This window comes from Podarcis liolepis (genome assembly GCF_965112155.1).
Source record: "Podarcis liolepis genome assembly, chromosome: 17".
Classification (NCBI taxonomy): domain Eukaryota; kingdom Metazoa; phylum Chordata; class Lepidosauria; order Squamata; family Lacertidae; genus Podarcis; species Podarcis liolepis.
Window position 1 is genome coordinate 7,630,454 of NC_139571.1, and position 14,817 is coordinate 7,645,270.

General features: G+C 49.2%; 1 long non-coding RNA gene across 1 annotated transcript in view; it reads left to right on the top strand.

Moving 5' to 3' along the window:
- The first annotated feature begins 2,964 nt into the window (after positions 1-2,964).
- LOC310697033 overlaps positions 2,965-14,817 on the top strand; it is a 31,937-nt gene continuing 20,084 nt past the window's right edge. Inside the window, exon 1 of the long non-coding RNA XR_014520887.1 lies at positions 2,965-3,062. This is a non-coding gene — a long non-coding RNA (uncharacterized lncRNA). The remainder of the gene's footprint in view (positions 3,063-14,817) is intronic.

Genomic DNA, 14,817 nt, shown 5'->3' on the forward strand with positions numbered 1-14,817 from the left:
AGGATAGAGAGGTGTGCTATATTCATTTATTTAGTCGTTGTGTTTACATCCCGCCTTTGACTTCAAGGAGCTTGAGGTTGTGTCTGTGGTCCTCCCTCTCCTCATTTAATCCTCACAACAACCCTGTGAGGTAGGTCAGGCTGAGAGGCACTGACTGGCCTGAGCTCACCCAGCAACCTTCATGGCTGGGTGGGGATTTGAACCCCGGTCCCCCAGGTCCCAGTCCTACACGCTAACCACACTAGTCTACTGTACAAAGGTGAAATTGGCATTTGCCACCCTCAGGCCCTCCTCAACCACTGCCACGTGGCCCTCAGAAGGTTTCTTAGGTGAGAAAAGTGAAATTTGTGCACTTGAAGCACATCCCACGACCTCAAAGCATTCTCAGCACTAGGGGTTTTTTTAAGGGCTGCTGGGAATGGCAGCTCTGCAAGGAGATTAACTACAGTTCTGAGGTTTCTAACTTGGTCCTCTTCAGTCCAACCACTACACCATACAGTGGTGCCTCGGGTTTACAGACGCTTCAGGTTACAGACTCCACTAACCCAGAAATAGTACCTCAGGTTAAGAACTTTGCTTCAGGATGAGAACAGAAATCGTGTGGTGGCAGCAGGAGGCCCCATTAGCTAAAGTGGTACCTCAGGTGAGGAAGAAGAAGAAGAAGAAGAAGAAGAAGAAGAAGAAGAAGAAGAAGAAGTCAAGCTAGCAAAAATTTACCACTTGCCTGACAATAAATGTTGGAAATGTAAGGAAATTGAAGGTACTTTTTATCATCTTTGGTGGACATGCCCGAAGATTAAGGTTTTCTGGGAGATGATATATAATGAAATGAAAAAGGTATTTAAATATACCTTTCTTAAGAAACCAGAGGCCTTTCTCTTGGGCATTGTCGGCCAATTGGTGCTAAAAAAGGATAGAACTTTCTTTATGTATGCAACAACAGCAGCAAGAATACTGATCGCAAAGTATTGGAAGACACAAGATCTACCCACCGTGGAAGAATGGCAGATGAAAGTGATTGACTATATGTCATTGGCGGAAATGACGAGCAGAATTCGGGACCAGGGAAAGGAGACTGCGGAAGAAGATTGGAAGAAATTTAAGATCTATCTTAAGGACTACTATAAACTTGAGGAGGTTTAGAATGTCGAGATTCTACAGAGAGAAAGGGTTGCAGTAATACAAGATTAGAATAAGAAAGGATTATGACGAATTAGAGTTGAAAAAAATATTTATAAGTTGCTATAAAATTTGGACACGAGGATGCAGAAAGGGGAGGTATGGGGAAGTCCGAGGAAAGGAGTTTATGAAAAGACATTATGAAACTATACTTGTTTGTTTGTTTGTTTTCTTTTTTGTGTTTGTTTGTTATAAAAATTTTTGTAAAACTAATAAAAAATATTATAAAAAAAAAAAAAAGAAGAAGAAGAAGAGGAGGAGGACGACTTTGGATTTGATATGCCGCTTTATCACTACGCGAAGGAATCTCAAAGCAGCTAACATTCTCCTTTCCCTTCCTCCCCCACAACAAACACTCTGTGAGGTGAGTGGGGCTGAGAGACTTCACAGAAGTGTGACTGGCCCAAGGTCACCCAGCAGCTGCATGTGGAGGAGCGGGGAAGCGAACCCGGTTCCCCAGATTACGAGACTACCTCTCGATTTCTGTTCTCATCCTGAAGCAAAGTTCTGAACCCGAGGTACTATTTCTGGGTTAACGGAGTCTGTATCCTGAAGCGTCTGTAACCTGAGGTACCACTGTAATAAAATCAAATGACTAACAATTTGCTGGGCCTCTGAAAACCAGCTGTGTCATTTTCAACTGCATATTATTTCGTAATTATATTTTGAATCTGTCCATATTGCCCATAGTGTTTGTGACATTACAAGTGTTACAGTGGTACCTCGGGTTAAGAACTTAATTCGTTCTTAACTTAAACTGTTCTTAACCTGAGACACCACTTTAGCTAATGGGGCCTCCCACTGCTGCTTCACTGCCACGCGATTTCTGTTCTCATCCTGAAGCAAAGTTCTTAACCCGAGGTACTATTTCTGGGCTAGCGGAGTCTGTAGCCTGAAGCGTCTGTAACCCGAGGTACCACTGTAAATAAATGAAAACAACTCGAGAGGTGTGGGCTTGTAAGGCTCTTCTGAATAGTGGGATCAAAGAAGCGATCCTGGTTGGGGCCTCTTTTATTCTCACCCCACCCCTCCAGAGGCCAAGCTGCCCTTGCCCCCCATTCGCTGTGACAAAAGAACCCCCTGTCCCCCTCTGCATGGGAGTCATCCCAGCCGGGCAGTCAACTTCCTTCTTCCTCGGGGGCCCTGATCCTGTATCTTTAGCAGCACCTTGGAGAGCAGAAAATCTGGCACGGAGATGCTCCCCCAACAAAGCCTCCCCCGGCTCATTTCTGCGCATCTGTGTGAGCAGCGGCACAGGAGCAAGGCCGGAAACCCGGGGAGGTGGCAGCCCAGCCAGCCTTAGGAAGAGGCGTGGGATGGATCCAGTGGCGTAGCGTGGGTTGTCAGCACCCGGGGCAAGGCAAGTAATTTGCGCCCCCTAACCCGTGGATTTGCGAACCCTAACCCCCAGATGTTGCACCCGGTGCGGCCGGGCCCCCCTGCACCCCCCACGCTACGCCACTGGATGGATCCATTTCTCATGCACCTTGGGGAATGCTGGCTATCCGGCCGCGCCTGCTGCCTCCCTCGCGCGTCTGTCCGGCGCGCTGGGGGTTAATGTCTGCTCCTTGGCGAGCTTGTCTGCAAAATCCTCCCTCTGATACCCAAGACCGTTCTCTTTTTTGAAAAAAAAAGGGGGGAAAGGGGAAAAATCAATCTTCGGGGCTCGCGGCCAATAAGAGGAGTCCGGGGCTTCCCGATCAGCCAATCGGGTAGCATCCTCGGCGCTCATCTGACCCACCCCACCTCTTCCCTGAAAACTGCCCACATATGGGATGTATATGTAAAACGTCGAGCTCTCGCTCCTATAGAGACGGGTCGGGTCGCGACGTGGATTTGAACGGGGACCGGGAGCGAGCGGAGCCGGCGCCGGACGGGCTGAGGTGGGGAGGCGAGGAGGAGGAGGAGGAGGCGCGATCTCTTGCCAAGCGCGGGCGCGATCCGGGAGCAGCTTGAGCTCTCTGCCGCTTTGGCCCCAAGCGAAACAAGGTCACGGGCTCCCTTCCCGCCGCCGCGTCCGGCGTGGCCGCCACCGGGGAGCGCGGGAGGATGCGCGCTGTCCGACGGCGCGCCCGCCCCGTCGCGCCCGTGGGAAAAGAGCATCCGCCGAGCGACCTGCGAGGCCAGGAGAGCGTGGCGGGGACCCTGCCTCCTCCCCCTCGAGAAAGAAAGGCTATTTGATTGTTTGTTTGTTGCTTTGTTTTGTTTTGTTTTCTTTCCGCCGAGGGAGCAGCGGGGCCGCCCCGCCCGCCCGCCGCGCCTCTATCCAACTTTCCCCGCCGAGCCTCTTCGCAGACGCCAGCCAGGAGGGAGGGAGGGAGAGGGTCTCTAGCCATCCCCGCCCCCTGCCCGCCCGCCCTTCATCTCCGCTCCGGAAAGCGCGAAGAAAGGAGGACCCCGCTCGGCTCCCACGGCGCCCCTTCTTCGCCAAGTGCCACTCGCGGCCGCGAAGGAAACGGCACACAAAGGGAAGGCAAAGCCGGAGCGCGGGCCCCCCCTCCAGCCAGCGCCGTCTTTGCCGCCCCGCCCCGGCGAGAGCGATCCAAGGAGGAGCCGTAAGGCGGCGGCGGCGGAGGCTCCCCCAAGGCCACCCCACCCCACCCCGGGAAGGATCGCGGAGCGCGGCGGCGGCGGGAGTGCTAACCCCCATCCCCGCCCCCCTCCTCCCTTCCAGACGCTCCTGGGAGGGAAGGTCGCCGCCCGGCGGCCCCTTCCCCTCCTGTCTGCGGTCAGGATCAAGTGGGAAAGCTGGAGCGGCGTGACGGCGCGCCGGGCCTTAAATCTGCTGGTCACGGGCAGCCCCAGACGGCGGCGGCGGCGGCAGGGAGGGAGGGAGGGCGAAGCGACACCGCGTGGCCTCCCCCGCAGGCGACAAGGGGGGGAGGGGGGAGGCGAGGCGAGGCCGGAGTCTGCTCTCGCCATCAGAAGTTCATGTGCTTTTGAAGTCCTAATCGCATTTCCAATCACTCCCCGCCGCATTTGTCCCCCGTCTCCCTTTCGTAAGCGGGGAAGGGAAGACTAATTTAAGATTTTTTCCCAGATGAGAAATGGTTTTGGTTGTGGGTTTTTTTTGCCATTTAGGGAAGTGAGACATTGCGATGGGTGAAATTCCCCTTCATCTCAGGCTTAGAGGCATCTCAACAGCGATGAAGTACATTAGCAAAAAGGAACCCCTAGAGAAGTGTGGACATGGGGGGGGGGGGCTGAGCGGACCCTTGGGCCTGGTGAAGCAAGGGTGTCCCTTTGCTGGAAATGAGGACTTCTGCCCGGGGGCTTCTAGCAGTTTGCCCTGATCTCGGGATTATGCTGGTCAATAGCAGGTCCTGGCAGGGGACCAGTTCTGAGCTGCTGTCAGACTTCAGTCAAAACGGTCACAGTGGGCATATGAAACTTTTGTGGAGTCTGCTGGGATGGAGGGAGAGAAGCAGATGTACCTGGTGCACCTAGAACTCTTGCTCCTTTTGTTCCTTTTGTCTTGTGGGAATCTTACATGAGGTGTGTGGAAGTGTATTTCTGTTCCATTCTTCTGTTCTCTCGGTCAGGAGTCAGTGTGGTGTAGTGGTTAAGAGCGGAAGACTCGTAATCTGGGGAACCGGGTTCGCGTCTCCGCTCCTCCACATGCAGCTGCTGGGTGACCTTGGGCCAGTCACACTTCTTTGAAGTCTCTCAGCCCCACTCACCTCACAGAGTGTTTGTTGTGGGGGAGGAAGGGAAAGGAGAATGTTAGCCGCTTTGAGACTCCTGAAGGGGAGTGAAAGGCGGGATATCAAATCCAAACTCTTCTTCTTCTTCTTCTTCTTCTTCTTCTTCTTCTTCTTCTTCTTCTTCTTCTTGTGGGAATCTTACATGAGGTGTGTGGAAATGTATTTCTGCTCCATTCTTCTGCTCTCTCAGTCAGGAGTCAGCAACTAGAGTGCCTCCGGCCCCCAATCTGGCCCTTGCAGCGGGGGTTGGGGGCTGGCTCCTTGATTCTACAGCACAGGTGATGTAGAGGTGTGGCAGCTTCTAGGCAACCCTCCATAAACCTGAGCTGCTGGCCAGGCTCTGGTTGAAGCATCTTCAGGAATGGCCCGGCTCCATAAGCATCTCTCTCCAGCTGCACCACTCAGAATACCACGGAAGCTGCCTTTGTGACATGATCCTCCAGGAAAACGCTCTCCGCCTGGAGGCTTGTGCCTTGGCACTCAGGGAGATGGTAGCAGAGCAGCCTTGGGTGAACTTTGCCTCTTGGATTGTGTGGTGCAGTTTTTGAGGGCAGCCCCATTGCCTTGGCGTGGCATGGCCTCTTGCCACCCTGGCAGAACTTGAAATGGATGTGAGGCACTGGGCAGGAATGTGCCTTTTGCTGCTGTGCTGTGTTGCTTGATGATTGAAGTTGGCATAATCAAAACTAATTCTCATCTGCCACTGTGGAACGAACAAGTATGGCCAGAGAAATATCAGTAGTTGCAGGAGATATAGCTGTTGTGCAGAAGTACTTTGGTAAGCGATGAGCATTAAAAGTCCCATTATGTATCTGAACTTCATCCTTTTCTAAAGATGGGTGCACGGCTCTGAATTTTGTGGGAAACCTGTCCTTGACTCATGCAAGTAGCCCTGCTTTTAAGCCTGGTGGAATCAGACCAAAGTTGCTCAGTGCAATCTGTACGTGCTCAGAGAGACTCTTAATAGTCTGCTTCATAAGGGGCATTTGCCTCAGATGAGAGATGGAGTATTCATTTTGTGACGTTGAAGAGGGAGGGGGCACTCAGAGACAAAGACTTAACAGTGCATTTGCAAGGAACCTGCAAAAAAAAGTTCTGTAGGTGATTTATCCAAAGTTTCTTACTAAGCAACAATACACAATACAGTTTTGCAATATGCCTTGCATATTCTCCTTTTGCAGTTCGGAAGACATTGGGAGCTGGCAAAATGGTTTCAGAAAGTGACCAGCTAACTGCATTTGTTCCCATTTAAGTCAGAGTCTACCTTGCTATAGATGACACTCTTTTCGTCCGTAGCAGTGAATATATTGCTAACTGGTACAAGTTGACCTTGCTGTGATACGGGCAGCAGAGCCACACGCTGCTGAATATTCATCTGCTCTTTGTCACCCAGGACCTTGTACAGAGGCCTCGCTAACACAACGAGGCAAAGAGAACCGCAGCTGGTGTCTGTTCACACTGTACGGATCCATCCTAGAGCCTGCCTAGATACTATTGTCACAGAGAAGTAAAGAGAAAACTTTGAATAGCAAGTTTTCATACTAGCAGCGTAAAAGATACCGGATTATTGAGGTGCCTGCCACTTCTGCAACCTGGAAATGGGCTTATCAAAGTCCATGTAATAGTTTGAAGGGGAACTTGCATGGTGATGTTTTCAAGATGGTAGATGAGAAGGCAGTTTTTGGCTCATTTAAAGGCTGGCAGCGTTGTAGAATGGCATTGCCCCTGTGCCCTGGCCTAACACAGTAAAACTCACTAAGTAAATGAAAACAATTGTTGTGGGACTTGTACATAAAACATTTGTGCTTTGGACAGTAGCAGCCAGCAAGGTGTTGTGGGTTGATTTTTTTTTTAAAAAAAGAACTATTAAGCACCCATCATTAAGCTATGATGATGTTAGAGGTGGGGGTAACTATAACAGGGGGTGTCTATAGACATGATAGAGACTTGAGGTACACCTAAATCAAACTAATTGAATATTTTTGTAGCTTTGGAGAGACACTTGTTTGAAAATTAGTATTTGTATTTATCTTAATTCATGTCAAAGCATGAACATGGGCTTCGCATTCATGAATTGCATCTACAGGATTCAATAAATGGTGTGCAGTATTCCATTTTTTACAGTCTTCTTATAAAATTTGTTCATTTGGCCATGGCCGCAAGGTCTCAGGATTTTGTTTGGTTTTTAAACACAGCAGCCTCTGAATAAGAGCAGTCTGTGGCTCCACAGGCTTTCTTAACTCACTTGTTTTGTTCTTAATAGTGCAATCCTATAATGTCCACTCAGTAGTAAGTGCAGTTGAGTTTACTGGAGCTTAAGTTGGTGGGCATAGGATTGGAGGCTAAACAAGGGACTGGGAATCTGCCTTGGATGTAGGAATGACAAGTTATGCAACCTTTTCTTCCAAAAGTGGGGCCAGTTCCCTGCCAGAAGATACTGTACTTCCTATTCAGTAAAAACTCCATAGCCTCCTCAGAGTGGGAAGAAAGACCCGAGAACTTCACATGACCTCCGCTGCTTTCACCTGAGATCTTCACCCCATGCTGCATCTCCCAGCAAATTCCCAAGATGCAAAAAAGGGGGGGGGGGCGTTGTTACTCATCTTTTTAATGTGTCTGTAGTTGGGCGATCTGATAACTGGCAGAGGTCCCAGAAATACACTTGCCATCCATGAATCTCAGAGATGTGCTGGAGATGTTACAAAGATACGCACCTGCAGCTGTTTCCCAGAAACAAGAACGTTCAGAACGTGAGTGAAAGGGGGGCAACACGCTGCTGTGGCGGCAAGTGAGTCCCTTTGAGGTGAATTCACCACCACTCCAAGAAAGAAGCAGATCAGCATGAAGCCAAGCGTACAAGTTACAGCTTTATATCTCCCATTGGTTAGTAGGGGCATACATCTCAGCAGTGGCATCCTGTGTTGCTGATAGCACCTTCAGAAAATGGATTTTCCTCGTGAATGCAGTAGGGGAAGAAAATGGTTGGGCCAGGCAAAAGCTACGGCCAGGCAAAGAATCATAGACACCGAGAGACAACAGGACTCAAGGTGCCCCAACTATAAAATTGGAGAAATCGAGAGAGAGATAGCCGCACCGGCAGCATATCTTTTCTTTCTCGTATCCAAAAATGCAAGAAGGGCTTTTACACTCGCCAGAAGTTCAGCTCTGCCCTCGCCAGTCCTGGAAGGATCCTTTTAAAAAGTCCCATATGCTCAGAGACTTTGCCCCTGTTCATTGAAGGATATAGGAAGCCCAGAGCACTTGTTCTTTAGATGTACCTTTTATGAAGAGGCACGTAGCGAGACCATTGATCCCCTGCTGGTGAGGCTCGCTGACCTCCCGGAAAAGCAAAAAATTGACCTTTTCCTGTTAGGCAAAGATTATAAGACGACCCGGATAGTCACCAGATTCTGTGTACAGATCTGTAGGCGCAGACCATCCCCCAACCCAAACTAGTTTGTTAAGAAAATCCCCAAACTTGGTTCCATGGGTAACTCTGGGTCATCTCTGTACGGTAGCTTATCTTAAAGTTTAAAGTGTCTATACGCTTATCACATTTATAAATTTTAAATTTATTGTTGTACATCGTTTTAAATGTTTGTTTTCCTTCTGGGATTGTACCCCCAAGTGTGTTTTATAAGCTGGCCTCCGACCGTAAGAAATTATCTATCTATCTAGGGGAAGAAAATGTTACTCAGTGTTAGCTGAGATTTCTACATTGCAGCGGGTTGGACTAGATGACCCTTGGGTCCCTTCCGACGCTAAGATTCTATTCTTCTTCTCTGTGTCTGCTCTGGTCTTGTAGACAGTGTTGATTATCTCAGGCACTGTCAAGTATCAGTCCTCCCTGCTCATGCTTTTTGTATTTTTCTTCACACCTTACATGCACCTTAAGAGGCATCTAACAGTCTTATCTGGAATTGTGTAGACCCCAGGATTTGAGATCAGTCCTGGAAAAGCTGTGAGCTCCCACTGGAGCAGAATCCTGTCTCTCTAATGCCACTAGCATTGCTGCTCTGGCCTGTGCTGAGTCACAGTTTCTTTCCAGCTTCTCAGTTTTGACCTGATCTAAAGAAACTTGCTGATCTCCTCTGGAGAGGCACAAGTGTTTTGGCTCTCAAAGGGTTCGGTTATTTTTGGAGAGAGACCAGCCCTCATTCAGAGGATTCCTGCTCTGTCCAAGTGAATGGGAGGCAGAGCCAAGCCCATCCAAATGCCAGTGAGCTCATGTTTGCAGGGAGAGGCGGGGATTCCCAACGGGAAGGTGAAAGCTGGTTGCAGACAGAGGAAGGGTCTGCTTCAACAATCTTGGAGGAACAAGAGCTGCGTTTCTTTGATGCCTGTGAAGTTGCTTTTGCAACACCTTTCACCCCAATTATTATCGTTCTAAAAAGTTACCAGCACCTGCTTTGTGACTCATCTTTCTCCCAACCACTTCTTTTGCCGACTATGGTCCTGTCTACATTACTGATGTAAACCAGCTCCATGCATTTTTGGCCATTAGGACTCGCCCCCAAGACACCTTGGAAATGGGAGACTTTGAAAGGACTAAAAATCAAGACAGAGGGGATGCATGGGACCCACAATTGCATCATCCAACTTTTAAAAATTGGATTTTGATTGGTTGGTTGAGGACAAACCACATGAGAAGGCGCATTGCTTCCATGCACTGTTTGTGAGCTTTCCTCTTTCTTCTTTGGCAATCACTCTTAGCCGAGTAAGATTGTCTTCCATGAACACGGTTTTAAAAGTGAGTCTGTGACTGTGGAGGCCAGTTCTGGATCCACACGTCCTTCCACAGTGGGGACATAGGTTTCCGTGCGGGAGTTGATCACGGTGAGGGTTTCCTAAGCCTGCCTTCCTCTTAGCACATTTCTCCCTTTCGTCCTGTGTTTGAGCGTCTTCCAAGCCCGTGACACCTTGGGTAAAGGCTGTTCTCCAATTGGAGCGCTCGCAGGCCAGTGTTTCCCAGTTGCCGGTGGTTATACTACATTTTTTAAGATTTGCCTCGAGAGAGTCTTTAAACCTCTTTTGTTGACACCCAGCATTCCGCTTTCCATTTTTAAGTTTGGAATAGAGGAGTTGCTTTGGCAGACGATAATCAGGCATCCGAACAACCTGACCAGTCCAACGAAGCTGATGTTGAAGAATCATTGCTTCAACGCTGGTAATCTTTGCTTCGTCCACTGCTTGTGAGCTTTCCAAGGAGCATTTGGCTGACTAATGTTAGAAAAAACATCTAGGCCAGGACAGGGGGAGACCTTGGCCCTCCAGGTATTGCTGAACTAGAACTTCCAACAGTCCCAGAAAGCATGGTTAATGGCCAGGGTGGATGGGGTCTCCAGCAGCATCTGGACGACCAAAGGTTCCCCACAACTGGTCTCGATGGACCCTCCGATCAGATCCAGCAAAACCATCCTTATTCCCACTTCACCCTCCAGTTTAGTCCTCAAGTTATTTCTCTGCTGTTTTGCTTTCCGTAATAACTGATAATGATGCGGCAACAGTTGTCATGAAGGAGACAGAGCTTTGGGCTCGCCTTTTCACCCCAAGGGCTGCCTCCCTTTCCTGGCCAGCCTCTTGGAGGCTGTGTGGTGGGCTGGGCTAGACGGGAGCAATGGAGGTGACCTCTGCCTTTGAACATTGGAGTACATTCCATCCTCCATCCAGGCAAGCAAGAGGCATTGTTGTAGTCTGGTATCACTGAGCTTACCAATTGGAAGGTCGGCGGTTCGAATCCCCGTGACGGGGTAAGCTCCTGTCGCTCGGTCTCTGCTCCTGCCAGCCTAGCAGTTCAAAAGCACGTCAAAGTGCAAGTAGATAAATAGGTACCACTCTGGCGGGAAGGTAAACGGCATTTCCGTTCGCTGCTCTGGTTTCACCAGAAGTGGCTAAGTCATGCTGGCCACATGATCCAGAAAAACTGTCTGCGGACAAACGCCAGCTCCCTCGGCCAGTAAAGCGAGATGAGCGCTGCAACCCCAGAGTCGTTCGTGACTGGACTTAACTGTCAGGGGTCCTTTACCTTTACCTTACCACATTCCAGCCAGGAAGTATCACCTGTGCGTCCTGCTGTGCTGTGCTGCACTTGGAAAAGGTGGTGGAGAGATTCTGCAGAGCTTCTGTTCTTCTGAAGCTTCTGTTCTACATGCTGCTCGTAATGAGTGGGAATGTGTTGAACTGCACAAAGCCCCATTCCCAGCCCCCCTCCCACAATGTCCCTGTCCTTAGGGATGCTGCAGGGATCTGTCCCTAGCTCCCCTATGTGAAATGGATGGTGGTTGGGGTAGAGGTGATGATTTAGCCACTATTCCATCCTGTGTTGGAGTTGTAATTATTTTCATAGCAGCCTTCAAAATAATTACAACTCCAACACAGCATAAAATCACGCTGGGCAGGTTAAAACAAAAATCAGGGCAGGGGGTGAGTTAATCCCCACTTCCCTCTGTGTAGCCATTCCAAAACTGGATCAGAACCTTCTGTTACTGTTTTGCTAAAAAGACCATGAGTGGAGAATTGTTGGCATCTGCTTCCAAGTAATGTGTAGTTCGGCTACCCAGAAACTTTTCGTACTCTCCTCTGGGGCTGGGCCTTTTGGAGCCATGTCTGAAGGAGCTGAGAGATGTCCTCTGGCTGCTGTAAGTGCCTCTTTGCAGCTCCATCTTCCACCAAGCTCCTGGCTTCCAGGCAGAGTGGTCAGCTTTATTTTTAGAATGGCAGGGGCGGGGAGGGGTTTGCACTGTTGTGAATGTGACTTAGTATGGGGAGCTGATGTGGATCTCGGGCGCTGCAGAGATATCATTACTGCTCTGCAGAGTTTTATTTATAGCTCTAGGAGGTTTCACCCACCAAAATTTGCTATGAAAAGGGAAAATGGGCCCCTGGTTAGAGGCCTGCAGAGTTACTGTAGATGGACCTCTCCTCCGTGTTAGAGAGGCAGGTAATTTAGGACAGGGGTCAGCAAACTTACTGCGCCTCTGGCAGGTGTCTCCAGCACCAATCGTGTGGCGGGCCGGAGGGCGGGGGAGCGCGTGCCCATACGCGTGCGCACACACTATTTCCAGCGCACTTCCAGGTCAGAGGAGCACCGGAAATAGCTTGTGCGCATGTGCACCGGCCTCCTCTGACCCAGATGTGCACCAGAAATAACACCTGTGCATGCGCAAATGACTCTTGCGCATGCGCACAAGCTATTTTCGGTGCTCCTCCGACCCGGAAATGGGCAGCCGCGCAGCACCAGTAAGAGCGGGCAGCGGGGGTCGCCGCAGGCCAGATAAACGAGTCCCCCGAGCCTTATCCGGCCCATGGACCTTAGTTTGGGGACCCCGATTTAGGACGTTGCCCGCCTCCACTGTCTCCAATCACGCACATGTAAACACACTAATACAAGCTGCCAGACACAGCCAGCCTGTCCCTATGAGAGGATGCACATCTTTGTATACATAGGAGGTAGTGGACTCCCTTTCCTTGGAGGGTTTAAAGCAGGGGTTGGATGGCCGCCTGTCATGTACGATCTAGTTGAGTTTCCTGCATTGTGGGGGGTTGAAATAGATGACCCTGAGGGTCTTTTCCAACTCTACAATCCTATGAGGCTCCGTGTGTGTGTGTCACATGTAATGTGCATTAGCAGAGTTGTCAGTTATTCTGGTTTAATCACCCAGGCTGTACTTTGAAGACTTTTTTTATCCCAAAGACATTCATGTTTTATGCTTTATTAATAAATTTGTAATCTGTATTTACATAGTACCTACGGCTAAGCACAGTACCTAACGTGTTGAAGGACAGGCCCCTACCTACAGATTCATAATCTGAAAGCAAACTTTTAGCAGAAAATGGGTCAATGGAATGGGAAATCCTTCTGTAGAAGAATTTCTGCATCTGTGTAAAGAGATTGTGAATCACCTTAGCACAATGGCTGTCGCTCCAGCAGGGTGGGTGGTCAGGGAAGGAAGGCAGACGGAGGTATTCTGCAGGTGCAAGAGCACAGGTGGGCAGAACATGGTCCAGCAGCCATATGCAAGCCCCAACTACATGTTATGCTCCCCCTCCTGTTGCTTCCTGAAGCTACTTCATCTTTCCATCCCATCAGAATTCCTTCCTTCCTGTTTGTTCCCTCCTGGTGCTCCTGGCTTTTAAAATTGTTTCCATGTAGTTTCAGAACAGTTTGAAGGGGGCCACATTTTATTTTATTTCCTTTTTTCCTAGTTGTATGGCCCGCCATCTAAGAACAAATTGGTAGGCTTCCAAGAAGACTAAAGCCACTTTTATGCGTTTTCAAGAACAGTAGCTGTAGTGGTGCATTGTCCAAAAACCAGCAACTTCCACATACAATGCGAACATGATCCGTGTGGGATGCACATTCGCAACCTGCAGCGTCCGCAGCGGTGCGTCTGCGCACGCGTGGGTTGCTATTCAGCGCGTCTGTGCATGCGCAAAGCACAGTTTAGCGCTTCTGAGCATGCGCAACCACCGGAACCCGGAAGTAACCCGTTCCAGTACTTCTGGGTTTCGGTGGTCCCCAAGCCAAAAAAACACAACCTGAAGCGTCTGCAACCCGAGGTATGACTGTACTTATTTGAAAGAAACCCCATCCATCCCAGTGGAGCTTGTTTCTGAGTAGACCTACATAGGACTGGGAATTCTAATTGGAGGTGACCAGAATGAAAATTGTAGTAGGGCCCTCTTTATTCTGGATTAGTTAATCCAGAACATTTTTGCCTCTGGCTCTGTCTGGCCAGTGACAGCATGGGGACTTTGGCAGATCACCCCTGAGGGAATGTGGCCCTCAACAGCAACGAAAGAGGAAGAAACTGGCCCCTGGTAGTATCCCTATCATTGATCTATTTTCTGCCATAGATGTGGAGTTCTGTGGAAGAATGCTGCTGCTTTGCTCGTAGAATTCATTCTCAACTGGTGCAGTTGTAAATAAACACTCTGGATTCTCTCTCTCGCCTCCCAAGGAAAGACTTCCCTGAACCACTTCTTGCTCAGGCTGTGTGCATGTGATGTGGGGGGGGGGAGACATTTTATAACGATAACCGTTGTGGCATGCTCCATTTCCAGTACTTGGTGTTCCAGAGAGCTGCTCTTGGGGGCTATCGGCTTAAATAATTGAACTGTCTTAAAAGCACCTTTATATAGATCTCTGCTTATGGAGCAGGAGTCCTTGTGCTAGTTCTAATTTCAAAGTTCTCTTAATGCATCTGTTTTTCAGGGCAGGAAAGGCTTACAGATCCTGCCTAGCGCTCGGAAATGTGCGGGACACGTTGGGTCAACTTGTGTGTTGTTGCCGCATGCAATATTCATTCCGTGCTGGGAACACGCAAACCGTGAGGGGAACAGCCAATCCTGATCATAGCTGTCAACTTACAGATATGAAAATAAGGGATCAGCAGCCAAAATAAGGGATCAACAATTACTTTGATAAAATACATATTTTGTTGCGTGCAAATGGCTTTAGATACCTATTAGGTCCATAAATTACTATATAGCATATATTCAACACAAAAAACAGCAATAATTTGTTGTTGACAAAGGACAGCTGGACATAGAAAGGGCCCCATTACCTTCAGTAGCTTATTTAAGGGACATCATCAATAAGGGACAGCAGCGGGACATGGCGCTGGGATAAGGGACTGTCCCGCCAAATAAGGGATGCTTGACAGCTATGATCCTGATTTACCCATCACATTTAGATTCTGTCTTTCCTCCCAGGAGTTCAAGGCAATGTCCTCTCCCCCCCCCTTTTATCCTAAAAACAACTTTGCAAGGTAGGCCAGGCCAGCCTCACCCTCTCAGCTAGATGGCCAAATGGATATTTGAATGGGGGCTCTAGCAAGTCTTAGTTAGGCAAAACTCTAGCCATGGCTGCTCTTATCTCCTCTTCCAGTTTTATGTTCTTTTGGATGATTTGGGTTCGAATTTCAGCTCAGCT